Source organism: Polyodon spathula, chromosome 10 (assembly GCF_017654505.1).
Source record: "Polyodon spathula isolate WHYD16114869_AA chromosome 10, ASM1765450v1, whole genome shotgun sequence".
NCBI classification, from domain to species: Eukaryota; Metazoa; Chordata; class Actinopteri; order Acipenseriformes; family Polyodontidae; genus Polyodon; species Polyodon spathula.
In genome coordinates, this window is record NC_054543.1 from 31,067,297 (window position 1) to 31,082,148 (window position 14,852).

General features: G+C 37.2%; 1 protein-coding gene across 2 annotated transcripts in view; it reads right to left on the bottom strand.

Moving 5' to 3' along the window:
- The window catches only part of LOC121322227 (mitogen-activated protein kinase kinase kinase 13-like), a 36,408-nt gene extending 22,838 nt beyond the window's left edge, over positions 1–13,570 (bottom strand). Inside the window, exon 1 of one of the 2 annotated variants that reach the window (XM_041261883.1) lies at positions 13,393–13,570. The gene's annotated coding sequence lies outside the window, so the exon portion shown is untranslated. Of the gene's footprint in view, positions 1–8,430; positions 8,526–13,392 lie in introns of those variants that run through there. The other variant, XM_041261884.1, reaches the window with a different exon arrangement.
- Positions 13,571–14,852: the final 1,282 nt, after the last annotated feature.

Below are 14,852 nucleotides of genomic sequence, written 5' to 3' on the forward strand. Positions count from 1 at the left end.
TACTGTTTACAGATAAGAACTCTATAAATGAATATATTGCGTTATTTAGTTTTTTAGCAACATACTTCGGTAACGTTCATTCTGGTAATTGTTTATTAGTTTTAAAATGTTTAGTAAAATGTGGCCTACTGTTTGACCTCGTTCGTACAACCAACCCATTGTAATGGCATCTTCAGTCAGGGTTGTAAGCCAGTATCTGTGTAAAATGACTTTACTCTTTACACTTAAAAAAAATGAAGCGTGTTTCAGTAAATTCAAACGATAAACTTCGCATCCCTCGCAGAGGGAGAATACAAACATAAAACGTCTTAAAATGGGGTTGGAATTGCAAGGGGGATGAAGGGAAGTTTCAGATCTGACTGACTGTTTTCTAAGCATTACTTGTGAATAATTATTCACCACTGCTACACTCTGTTAGAAAATTGACTTCCCTGCATTGAACGTGAGAGTATATGTGTACATTTGTTTTAAGTACTCGCACAGACAGCAACAAGTCCTCATAAGATTTAATTCGCCTTGGGTGAGTGCGAGTTCCAACCCTTTAAGACGAATTCACCTGCCAACCGAGTACCTGTGATTACCCTCACAGTCCAGCTTAGCAGCTATCTTAGCAGCTGTCTTGCCCATCGGAACTGAACTTGCAGCAGTGTGACCCAGCTTATGAACAGAATACATATTGAAGGACAGTCCATTTGCACAACCCCCTTTGTGTACAAACCCTATACAAACACACTCATGCACAGACTACATTCTTCTCTCAAAGGATGACCTATTAATCCACAGTCAAAGTTAGGCATTAGTTAGCCCAGTCAAGTCCTGACAAATTTTGTATTAAAATTGTTTATTACAATGATTTACATATTCATTATTAATGTATGTATCCATCAGGTGTCTTGTGTAAACCTAACCATTATGGTAAAGAAAACATCTAAGACAGAAATCATTTTCTGACCATGTTTATGTACATTCAAATCCATTTAACTAGTAACCATTTCTAAACTTGTTTTCTACCAATAGATAATATTAATAGAAACGTGTGTTCTTGTCTGTTGAGCTAAAGTTTCAGTTAACTTGGACACCATGTACAGTATTTACCCAATAAGGGAGAGGCCCACAGCTTACAGGTATAATATCCAAAAGAACACCAGTAATTAACAGTGGGTTCCGATTACACCATTGCTGGAATTGTTGATGACCTATTGCTACAGCTACATGAAATGCTAAATAATTATATTGTTAACACTCTATGTTGCGAGCTACACAGACAGTACATCTAAATTTTAGTTTTCTGGTGAATGGTTCAAAAGCCGATTTAATCTTGGTCACCAGGAGGTAGATTCTGAGAATCTCTGTGGTATAGAATGCGTATGATGAAAGTATACAACGAGAAAGCATGAGCTCTACTTTTCATTTATAACTTTGTCATAAAAATATTAGATTTAAAAACAGCCACTTTACTACTGTATGTGTGTATGTAAGGAGACAACTTTGCAAAAAAATTGATCTATTTCTCTCTGTCTAAATGTTATTTTGGTTTTATTTCCAGCTTTAATACAAATTAAATATTGATCTGATTTGCAGTTTACTTACTGGGAGGACCTTCAACTTAAGATTAAAACGGGACGACTAATTATTTGCTCAAAGATCTGCAACGTACATTAAAAGCAACTATGGAATAGCATGCTGTCCTCTCCGACTAACTAGCCAGGAGCTCAAGGGACGTCTTGGTTGCCAGAAGGGAAGCCAGCAGGTTTAGTTGTGAGCAGTGCTCATCAATAAACTTTTCAATCAAATAACGGGACGGAAATAAAATCATCCCCCATCAATACAGCATTAGAATAGAATATTCATTACCAACGCACACAAAATAAAGTAACTTGTTCTGCCAGCTCCAAGATGTACATTCAGCACTATGATAATCAATTAGTGTTTACTATACTTGAGAAGCGTGTCATGGTTCAGCACCTCTGCCTTTTTATTTAGCCCTGTGTGCAGCTCCAAATAGCTTCCAGCTGGCAAGCAGGCAGGCTTGCCTCCCTTTCTCTCTCTCTCTCTCTCTCCACTAATCCAAATCAGCAACTGCCTTTCTCTTGTCTTCACCTGTTAGAGAAAGGGTCAGAGTCTGAGGTCTGACACTGATCAAACAGAAAGAGCAACAAACCTTAATCGGTGTCCTGCGACTGCCATAAATCAAATGGGATTGAGCCCTCTCCCTGGAAGGGTGATGCAATGCAGTAGGTGGCAGGGAGGATGAGGGAGAAACTACATTTTTAACATAAAAAGGGATTCCAGAATTTTTTCTAAAGAAATACATGTTTTACAAAAATTTGCATCAACAGTTCCTTAGATGATAGCCTTCTACTAAGTCCTACTAAATCACAAGCATAGCACATAAATAAGTCACCATGCTCTTTACTAATAGCACTTATAAACATGTTATGGAATGTCAGTACCAAGTTGGGTCAGAATTGTAGCAGTTATGTGCCTAAACATGTAAGGGTGATGTATACTGTATGAACAGGCAGCTCCACAATACCTGTTGTTTGGGATGTTAACGTCTGGAAGGGATAACTGGAAATAAACTGGCTACAAATGTTATACATTACTAAAACATTAATGCATATTCAACATGATTGAGAATGTCCACGAGATTACAACAGTTTGGAACCATTTGGGCAAAAGGTGTAAATGAGAACAGAGGAAAACAGAAGGCTTGGGCACTGACTTGAGCTTTGAATCCAGAAGACAATTAAAAGAGTACTGCACATGCTTGTGAAAAAGGGAGCAGCAATACAAGGAGCAGTTGGATGCTCGCTTTGCAGCGTGAAAGCGTGTGCAGACCGCACAGACAACAATCACCACCCCCACTGAAGTCTCGACATTCCCTCTGCCATGAGACCCTGAGCAGATGGACCCAGAGTCTAAACCAAAAAGAGCTTCTGCACTGTAATCGAGCCAGGAAATCGTGCTGGAACAGATGCCTCCGTAACATTGAAAGGAAACCGATTTGACAAGCATGCCATGTGTCTGGAAAGGAAATATCGAATCTCAGCCCGAGGCTGATGATCCACTTAACAGCACACTGGAACTCCAATCACAGACAGCACAAAGCAGGACAAGTCCCAAAGCATTCTCTTAGTGTTTCAACAGGTTACCGTTCTGACTCTCACACAATTCTCACCACCTTCCGGTCCAACATGTATGCTAAAACTGTTACTGTAATGATAAAGACAGAAACACTGGCATGTATTTAAATAATGTATCTTTTGGAAGCGTTTCTTTTCCCCTAATGTCCAGGGAACAGCTGGTCCTTGTGCTAATTACTAATTCGGTATTATATGCATGCACTCTCTCAACACGCTGGCTTGCTGGGCAATTCGGTACTATGAATGAACTCTCTGGGGGGGGATAAGGAAGAAAGCAATGGGTGGTACAAAACAAAAGAATGCGACTCTCAGGAACAGTACAGTTAAAATCCACCTGCCAGAAATGGCAATTTACTTCATATATTTAGTTTAGTTTACCAGGCTATAAATGTCTGTTAAACAACCAAACAGCCGTGCAGCTCCCAACAGGGAAAAAAAAAAAAAAAAAGACTTCCCACAAAGATTTACAATGTTACTCGCCAGGTGGTGTATTTGAGTTATCTAGATAGCAGCTCTCACTGTTCATAGCCAATACTGCAGCTCAGTACTAACAAGAGAAATTGAGATTACTAAATCACAAAGCTGGCCTTGACATCTTACATTTGGGGGTAGGTATGAGGAAAGCCAATTACCAATCATTTCACACATTTCAATTTCATTCTATTATGTCTCAAAAAAAAAAAAAAAAAAAACACACCTTTAAAAGACATGTCAAGGCTTTGCCAATGCAGCTGCCAAGATTTTAGTATTTGTACTTCGAAAGCGATAATCTATTGGAAAAGTGTTTCAGTTCACTGCTCAAACATGCATGTCATTATGAGGACGACGTCCATTTGTAATCTTTACTCATGTAAACGAATCAGATATCTGTGTGGATCTGTTCTTGTGTTTAACAGCCTGTTCTAGAGGAAGTATGATTCAACAGAACACATGCTAATTTTCAAAACTGACCTTCAAAGATTACTCGGATTCTAAAAACAAAAACTCTAGATTAAGCTTAATGTGGATTAGAATCCCTGATTCTATACAAACAGGCAATTTAATGCACAAATCTATTATCCAGTATTTAATAAATTCACAATTTTACAATGGATGAAAGTAATTGAAAATCAGAAGTTAACCAGTTGAATTAAAATAGATACTTTCAATAGTAACTAATCAAGATCCAGATACACTAGCAGCTGCAGAACCTGCTGGAGGGGTCATAATTCTAAGCAGGGACATGAATGTCATCTGCTTCCTTACATATGTTTGAATGTTTTTAGAATCGAATTACGTAAATGTACAAAATCAATAGTTGTGTTCAGCACAGTGTAGTGTATCGCCACAGTTCACAGGTCATGATGGCAACAGCATAACACATCATGATCCTTGTGATGGTGCAGATGGGCTACAATTGCCAAAAATTGCTATATCAAGCACAACTTTAATGACATACCATACAGTGTGGTGGGACTCGAATCCACAACCACACACCATATAGAAAATACATTTTAATTCAGGGGGATGTATGACTCTGTTGTCAGAACAATCTGCTTACAACGTTGGTTCCTAGAATGTCTGGAGTAATTGTGGCATACAGAAATCTGCATGAGTTTTCTCTGTGTCACTGACTGCACATCTACCAGTTAGATCAGTCTCTCACTAGTGTCTTGAGGAATGCTGCTCCCTGGTGGTAGAGGGGTCGGTCCTTATACTGACTCACAATGTGGAGCAAACTGGGCATGTACTGATCAAAGAATCTCATTGTGAGTTTTTCATACCAAAAAAAAAAGATGGTCTGTCATACACAGTATAAAGTGTTTCAGTACCAACCTCACATGGTGTTTGGTACACAACAAAGTATTGAGGACAAGAATGTTCCTTTTACCTCATTAATGGTTGGCTGTATTGTATGCTTACCTCTTGATTTTGTCCAAGTTTGGTTTCGGGTCAGAATTTATGAGTTCTTGTTTTTCCTTCTCATTTTGAAAGTCACCTCATAGTTCCCTCAGGAGAAGACTTATACAATTGATAGGAGTTCACTGTGGGAAGTTTCACAAATACACTGGAGAGAGCAGGGGTGTAGTGCTGGGGGGTTGCGGGGGAGCACAGCTTCCATACTTCACATATAGAATATTGAACTGTTTTGCTCCTATTAATATATGGAGGTATTCATGTATATAACCCATACAAATAAGCAAAGAATAACCGTAAGAAACCATTGAGAGATAAATAATTAAAAAAAAGAGGTGAAGGGAGCATGTATTAACGCTGTGCTGAGGTGTCAGCGTTTCACATTTAAATGTAATAATTAGAACATTTCTTATTTTTAGACCCATATATAATAATGTCGATAAAATAAGCTAAACGTTTATTTAACAGATAAAACTCAATCGCAACAAGTAAACAAACGTGGTAGGGTTGAGAGAGGCCACTAGATAATAGCGACACCTCACTTCTAAATATAGCACTATACCACGGTGGAGAGAAAACACAAAATTATCAGATTCAAGTCACAGTAGCTTTGTTTGCAGTAAGCTCACACAACTGTGCAAAGAAAAAGTCTGGCTTGTTTGTTATTGCAGCACCAGTCTGCTTTCAACTTATCATTCATAGTCCAAAGGTCAGCCAATTGCTTGCATGTGATCTAATTGTGCTAAACTGCAAACCAGGAAAATCTGATTTGAGACAGAAAGAGAGAGAGAAAACGAGAGAGAGAGACAGAGAAAGAAACTGAGGAATTCCCCTCCTAATACAAATAAACCAATAAACAAAAACCTAAATGCACAACACTTTGATGTTCCTATTACAATTAATTTCACCTGCTGTATAAATCACAAAGATAAAGGTGTTGGGGGGAACCCCTAATTAAATTTAATGTATCAACATTTTTACTAAGTGTAGTGGTTCTCAAGCGGCCACTGGAAGGTAAAATAAAGGGAAACAGTAGGAGGAATCAGAATGCAAGCTCAAACCATGACAACAGCAACACAATGAACTGAATGGAAGTCTCATAGCCATTACTCGAGCCAAGTCAGCTGCAATTTTTCTTAGGAGCAGGCTACTGGGGAGTTACTTGGGGCCACACAAAAAATCTTCCAGGTAGCCATATTCGAGAAACAGTGTTAGCCTGAGAAAGAAAGAATTCTTTTTTCACATGAGGATCATCCATCTGATCAGGGACCAAAATAGAAAAGATCCCCGATGACCTCTGTCTCCCCATTAATGCAGCAGAGAAAAATCTAAACAAGGAAAAACTGGTAAAAACCGGCCAACCACAGAGCTCAAGTGCAGCAGTAACTGGGCAGGAGGCTGTGGCACTGTGTCAAGTTTAATCCTCAGTTACTGTATAGCGGTTCAGATATGTGACAGTTGGAACACACTTACTGTAAGATACACAGATCACATAAATATGATTTATTTGCAGGGTATTAATACCAGGACTCAAAAATTACAGTGTCTGCAACCTACTATACCTCAAGAGAAAGAAAACTTTTCAGATAACTTCAGCTCAAGTGGGTCCAGTTGCGGTTGATGGAACTAATACATTAAAGGTTGTTATAAAGTCTTGCCACAAAAAGCACAACTAATTGACGCAAGTCATTGGCACATGCATCTGAACACCCCCCCCCGGAATAAGACTTTCTACACATCAAGGAGGTGGAGGTGAGGGGTAGGGGTAGTACTTTAATGTCTACTTTGGGATCATGAGAGTAATGCAGATCTACTGCAGCACGCAAAATTAACCAAAAAAGCAAAGCAGCAACATATCCCCCATAGCTGTACACATCTAAGTACATCTTATCATGCTGCAAGACGGATAAAACAAAAGGACAGCAAACTGCATGTTTAGGGACTGTGTAAAAGTCATCTAAAGGATTTTAGGGGGCGGTCAATAAATTTCACACAAATGCATTTCGCAAGGGGAATTTACTTTAATTCAGTCTCTTTAATTTAGCTGTTAAAATAAATTAAAAAAAAAAAAAACAGCTTGCGTGAAGAACAGCAAGAGAAAAAAGCATATACTACTAAATACTGTATGGAGAAAGTCGCAATTAACGAGCGCAAAACATGATTTAGCGTTAGTAGCAAACACTATGTAGTATTGTTATTATTATTATTATTATTAGTTTATTTATCCAAGGTGACTTTGAGGTGTTACAATGAAAATACAGCCCACTGGGGCTCCAGATGGGGAAACCTTCAGAAGCGCTTTTTGGTTTTATTTTATTTTTATAGATCCTACCTGAATCACACTCATCTATTTAGGTCTGGCATCTGTTTTGGTCTGGTATTAATACAGTAGCCTACCATTAATTAAACTCTCTGAATAAACAAATATTATCATGTAGGATTTATTTTACAGAAAAGTGTTTGGAAAAGTAATGACTCTGCAAAACAGGAAAGGCTACAGTATCTTATGTCTGACTCGGATAACACTTTGTGGCGTACAGCAGTGTACAGTGTCACAGGAAACTATATTGCAGATTAATCATAATAGGTGTTCTGCCTTTTTAATCTACATTTGTAACCAAAGAGGCTGCCAAACCTCATATATACCCTGGAGACATGATCTTTTAATGTGTGTTACAGCAGTTCACACTGTGAACCTGCAAAGCACTTGGATTATGCACACTGGGCTGTGCTGAGGTTTTAGACAGGTATCTGAGAATTTCATTGAGGCCACAGAAGTTCTTAAAGTTGCTGAGTTTTATAATTCACTGCAGAGTGATTTCTGCGTCCTCACCATAAATCCCACCCAGGCAAATCTATATGGAACTAACTGAAACAAAAGTTAATTAAAGCTACTTTCTATTGAATCCAACGTTTTGTTTTGACAGATTTGATTTTGATGTACACCTCAATCAATTTAACTGATCTTACTAATTAAGAGAATTAACAAGCAAGACTAAAATACAGATTCCTTCAATCTCCTGAATTACATTGTGAAAAGTTACTTAAGTGGAGTAATTGGATTACTTACATTTAGAATATCTATTAAAATTACTGTGTTAAGAATTTTTAGAACAGAGGCAAAAAAACATACAAAGAAACAATGCAACAATCATACGCTAGATACTAGCCTGTGGCTTTGGCTCACATTCCATATGTAAAATACAACAGCAGTACTCTTCAACTGTTCTCTTGATTAAAAAGCATGTGCAGAAATTCCCATGACAACAGAATCCTTTCAGATTTGTCACTAACAGCTCACATAAATTCTTCCTACAGCCTTGTTGATTCCTTTAACTTTTAATCTGCTCATTCCACCAGAACACAATGTATACAAAAACATGCTTACCTCTGAAAAGGGGCTCACAATGTCAGATGCCTGAATGTCATCTAAAAGTTCTCCCCTAAAGCAAAGCAAGTGAACACAGCTGGTCACAGTCAGTGTTGAAGCGCAGCTGCAATCTCTCCTACTCTGCACCTGAAACCTTGTTGACTGGACTGGATGTAAAGCACACTGCCGGGGCTCAATTACAGATGATCATTATTATTTCAAAAGCATCGGAACAGCAACACTCACAGCTCACGTGTCCCTAAATTAATAAGAAACTGCTGCCGTTGCTGCTTAACACTGCTTACTGTGGACCATTGCCACACAAGGACAACTTCCTAGGAAGGACTAGCGCATGTACTGTAAAACGGGAGCATCCTACATCTTTGCTGCCCTTGCAAAAGATGTACAAGATCAGGGGACATGGCATCTTCACTTACAGATCCACTCACACACGTGTGCTAAAAGTTTCAGAAAAATGGCATTTGACAGAGTGTTTTACATTGCAGTGTGCAAGAGGTGCTGTATCAGGTACACACTGGTAAGGGAGAGCAGTTCTAAACTTTAGAGGTCCAATTACCATAACACAGTGCCCATAATTCCTTTGTATACAGTACCAAACATAATAGAATTACACATACCACCAACACAGGTTTTATTTCCTGCTCCTTATTTAACACTAGGCTGCAGACTCTGGAAAATATAGGGCTTTAGCCAGTTTGAAAAGTTGTCCTACCTATGTCGCTTTGCAAGCTCTAATGATGCAGTCCCAAATCATCTATTTCCTCATTACTGTATGCTGCATTGTGTGAGGTACAGTGAGCTGGGCAACCTGCTGCATGCTGTAAACCTGGTGGCATGCCATCTTCTGTTCCGAGCTGGGCTAAATTTTGGATACGAAGTGTGACCTGACCAATAGTTTAAAATCTTTATTATCTTAACTAGCTCAAGTGCCTTTTCCACTGCCCCCTTCCAATTGTTTAGTTCAATTAAATTTCTAAGGTTATTTATAAACAACTCTGCTGGAAAGTATCTCTTTAAAAAGTAAATGTATGGACTGACTGTGTTAACTGGACTGCCTCTGTCCAGCACAGAAAGCACAGTTTATATGTGAATGTTGACTTTTGTTTAAAAAAGCCAAAAAGAAGCTGCTACCATGCAAGGGTGACTGCCTCCTGCTGTCTGATCCAATGAGGTGACAGCAATGCTTTTTCTATTAGCTATATTTTATTAACAGGAGTAAGGCTGCATTCAGCCTTATTCAGTACTATCAGCAGAGATTAGGAAATTTACTTTAAAGATTTAGTTTAATGAAGACTATTTGCTTGAGTTCCACGTTAAGCATCTCAATGGGTCTGAAAAGTAAAGGATGACAAGACACTTCAACATATAATCACAAAATGCCTTCCACATGCAGTTTGAACATTTTTGTTTACTTTCCTGTTGTATTGCCTAAGATTTTATGACTAAGCGGCATTAAATGTATTTGTGTTTCTTTATGAAGTACTTTTGAGGTTTAGTACTTTGGTTAGCTCCTTAGGATAAGCAGTACATGAAATGACAGTTCTATCCTTATTTGAACTCAGGAATGTCAGCCCTATTTAATGTCAGCAGCCTGATACTTGAATTCAAATAACTGTTTTTGCCCAACAAGAAAAGAGAATATTAACGGCCTGGAGAATGATACCACACTGACAATGAACGAGTAAAAAGTGAATCGCATATAACTTGCCTTTTGCCACATTAAATCATTTACATAATTCATTAAAACACACCTCAACTTTTAAAAGTCATCTTAAGGAAAAATAAATAAATAAAACCTTGTTTTACATGCATCCCGTGTTTCAGTTCATGAGGTTACACTTTGAATCAACTGATCTACGTCTAGAAAATTAACAACCTGTGCAATACATTATGAGATTGTGGGTTGAAGTTTCCAACTTTCAGTCAGTCATTCCAGCTAACATGACTTAAATAAAATGTATAAAGTGAAAGTTAAGATTACACACATTCAGCTAGAGCCTTATCATTGAGTGTTTCTGAAGTTATGGGTGACACTGGAATTAAATTAGATGTTTACAGTAGTCCCACTCAGATCTTTATTAGGGTCACCCAGAATAAAAAAAAACAAAACAATTATTGTAAGGATAAACAACAGTTAGCCCTACATAAATATAACAAAATGAGAATTTTTTATATAATTACATACACATACAGTGCCTATAGAAAGTCTACACCCCCTTTCAAAATGTTCACCTTTTGTTGCCTTATAGCCTGGAATTAAAATGTATTAAAAATAAATAAATAAATAAATAAATAAATAAAAGCACATTTCATTTACCTACACACCCTACCCAACTACTTCCAAGTGAAAAAAAATTCTAGAAATTTGTAGAAAATTAATTAAAAATAAAAACTGAAATAACTTAGTTGGATAAGTGTCCACCTCCTTGTAATAGCAATCCTAAATTAGCTCAGGTGTAACCAATCGCCTTTAAAATCACACACCAAGTTAAATGGCCTCCACCTCTGTTAAATTGTAGAGATTCACATGATTTCAGAATAAGTTCAGCAGTTCCTGTAGGGTCCGTCTACTGGGGATGATCAGGGGATGGGTATAAAAAAAAATATCAAAGGCCTTGAATATCCCTTGAAGCATGGTCAAGATGATTATTAAGAAGTGGAAGGTGTATGGCACCACCAAGACCCTGCCTAGATAAGTCTATATATTTAACCTGTCGTGATAAGTCTATATATTTAACCTGTCGTGCACTTCCACCTACTATATAAAAACACTGTTTTAGGAAACGTGTGTTTTCATTTTAAAACATTATGTCTGGTCCTATACTAGGCTAAAGAAAAAAAAAATCATTGTTGCACTTCCTTGTTTATTTTACCTGGAGTGAAATTGTGTCACTTTCCTGTCATTAACTTCCCATTCTATTTGACTGACATGCTCTGCAGCCAGTAACATGCTTTAACCCCAAAGACACGGGTGAAATGGCCTAGGAAGTGAAACAGTAATAGACTTCCAGAAAACAAGTCAATCAGATCGAGAGCTTTCTTTAACCTTGTGCCAGATATAATTTTAAAATTAAAAATCTGTGTTGGCTGCAATGTGTTTCTTTCAAAACTGTACATTTGAGACAAGGGTATAGCAAGTGAAATATCTGCTTAATGTGCAATATGGCCTACCAATGCTAAATCTTCAATTAGAAGCACATTTCAATAAATTATCGTCACACCCCAAATTTAGCTTTGACATAGCAGAAACATCTAGCTCTCTGGCATATTAAAAGCACAAGTGAATAACTACTACCAAACACGTTTCTGGTGTGCTAACTCTGGGCTAAACCCTATTGCAGTAGAGACGTTATTATGACTTAAATAAAACTGTTGATATGTTTAAAAATAAATAAATACAAATAAGATTTCAGATGGCCCAGGTTTAACACTTTAATACCTTTGTTATTCAGTTGTTTTAATAACGGTTTACTGTTTAACTGTCAAACAGTTCATAACCAAGTAGGGTTATTTACAATGTTTGATAAAAATGATAATAATTAACTAATTTTTTTTTTTTTTAAATGCACTTTATATGTTTTCGTTTCAGATATGAAACAACCAGACGAAACTAATGCCACTCCTTACAGTAACAAACAGACACTGGCGCTTCCAACCATAGACAATCAGGACCTTTCGTTATTTTCTTTTTAGAACCCTCTGGCTGCCATTACTGCAGAAAGCATCACACACCTAATACATGTTACTTGTCTTTGGTTTCTTGTATTTAAAAGCTGAGATGAGAATTTGTAAAGACCAGCTATTGAACCAAACAAGTACAGTACCTCAGCGTAGTTTTCCATTACTCGACTCCCCAAAGTGCAGACAGAGCTCCTATCAAGCTAACTACTGCATACCTCCACTGACTGTGCTCAAGTCTTGTGCGCTCGGTCGAAAATAGTAAGGAATCATTGTTCTTTGGAACATCCCCAGGATGCGTACAAGAATTTCCTGGTGGTTTTATTATTATTTATTATTAAGTTAATTAATTAATTAAAATGTCAAGCATGTACAGGACTCTTTGCTTATTTTCTGCTGACATAAAAAGCGAAATATAGAGGCTAGTTAATTTGGGAAGACACCCATCTGTCTAACCATAAATTAACAAATGATTATCGAAACGAAAAGACGGCACTGTAGTTAGTGCAAAATAACAGAAAACGTTTCATACTTCAATAACTTTTATTGACTTATTTTTGTCCCACAATTTAAACTGCACCAGATTTCTCTCACGTTGTGGCAGAAGGTTTATAAATATAAGCGTGTGACTGAACCCCTAACTACCAGTGCTGTACACAAACAGAACCGTGTGTCAGCAAAGTATGTTTTCTACTGGAGTGCAGAGGTGGTTAAACTATGGAAGAATTATTTAGATTTGGTATGAATTGTGTTTTACAATCCACTACAGGTTTTAAAAGATTTTATTAACACAACATGGAATCTTTTGCTTAGCTTAGTTTAAATCTACAAACTCGATAAGATTGAACATTCTCTACAACATAAACCAGGAGTCGTTAACTGAAACGTAGAAAGGCTGAATGTTATTCTTAGACATATTTGTTTTTTCAAACACATAATTAAATCCATTGGCAGTGTAATCTCAGTCAGGCGCCCATATACTAAACAAGATTGTTGGTAGCTTGGAACGATTCCTTATCCATGTCCACTCGGCTCTGCTCTGCTCCACCACCCCTTCAGTAACTTCTAACTAAATAACTATTAAGGCTTTTTTTTTTTTTTTTTTTTTTTTTTTAAATCTAGAAACTAAACCCATCTGCTATTTTAAATTCAGACACGCACCTATAACTAATAAACCAAGCTTAATGGCACACGTTGACTAAAAACAAAGACAGCCGTCATAATGCCAAATGGAAGAACACCAAATTAATTAAATAGTAAAGTCATTTAAATTGCCGGTACCTTTTTAAAGACAATAAAATCCTCTTTTTCTTTTTCTTTCCCACTCAGTCTCCGTGTTTACTGTCTGTCTTGTGAGCGGCAACGTCACTTCCTCGTTAATTACTATTCAATACACCTGTGTAAACTCACACAAGCGGAGCACCTGACCAGCTGTGTTCGTTATCGCTGTCTTCTGTGTTTGAAACATATCACCCAAGAAAACTGAATATCCTAATAACCATCGCTTAAGACAGTTCCTGTTATACCCTGCCTACATCACTTGTTTTGTCGCTCCTAACTGGTCCGTTTGATACAGAAACAGTCATTTTAATTCATTACTTTGCAGTAACACTGCCTGTCATAGGTATTTTGTAAGTTACTGCCCCGCTGCCCTTCATATTTAACTGGTGTGTTGTGTAGTATACAAGTATACAAAGTGTAGTATAGCATAGCAAAACACGGTGAAGTATAAATTTGGAAAACTGCATATGCATAGTTACGTGTTAACCATGCAAAATGCATTGAATAAGCTGTAAGGGTAACTAATGAATTGGCTAACTACAGTATGCCTTTTGGAGGTCAAACCGAGATCCCGTTATATAGACTCTGGGTCTGGACAAATCAAAATGATTGAGCTATTATGAAATATATATAATGAAGGCTACAGTCAGATAGTGTCAGGAAAAAAGATGCAAACCACATCAGCGGCTTCTCGCGAGCATTATGCTGTGCTTTGTTTACGATCAGCATTTCAGTGCTTGCGCTGTAGTAAATGTCAGTGAGATTACTGCTCCATTGAGGTTTACTTGCCAAGGCGTGTGAAACAGATATTTTCTTCCCGCACCAATCCAGTTTATAGAAGATGCAGAATGAACGTGGTCAGGAGTTAAACCCTGTGTATTAACCACACTAAAATGAACGTGATCAGGAGTTAAACTTTATTTTGCATTGCAACTGATTCATGAGAGCTCATTTACACTATAGTTTACATTTACACTCCTGTACTGTTGGAATGGGGCTACTGGGTTCTGTAATACAATGTTAGAGGTGCAACATCATGCAATACGATTTACTATGCAATAATGGCTGATGATGTTAAAATGGACAATACATTATAGATTATCAAACTTTTCTTATAAAAAAGTAATAAAATATACAATAATAATAATAATAATAATAATAATAATAATAATAATAATAAATTACCATTATAATACTAGTATTTTACCATAACAAAACCTTAGGAGAATATTACCAGCAATAGCAACATGATGGATTTAGATCAGAACTAAAATTGCACAGTGTTCTTGATACGGTAGCACACTGTCTGGTACTGATATAAAACTGCAATGGATAACTAGTGGGGATTGGTTCATATCAATATGAATCCATAAGTACTACATGTCAAAAAATGAATGCTACCACTGTGTCACAATTCTATCCATCCTTCATACTGTATAACTGTCCATTAGTACAAAGCT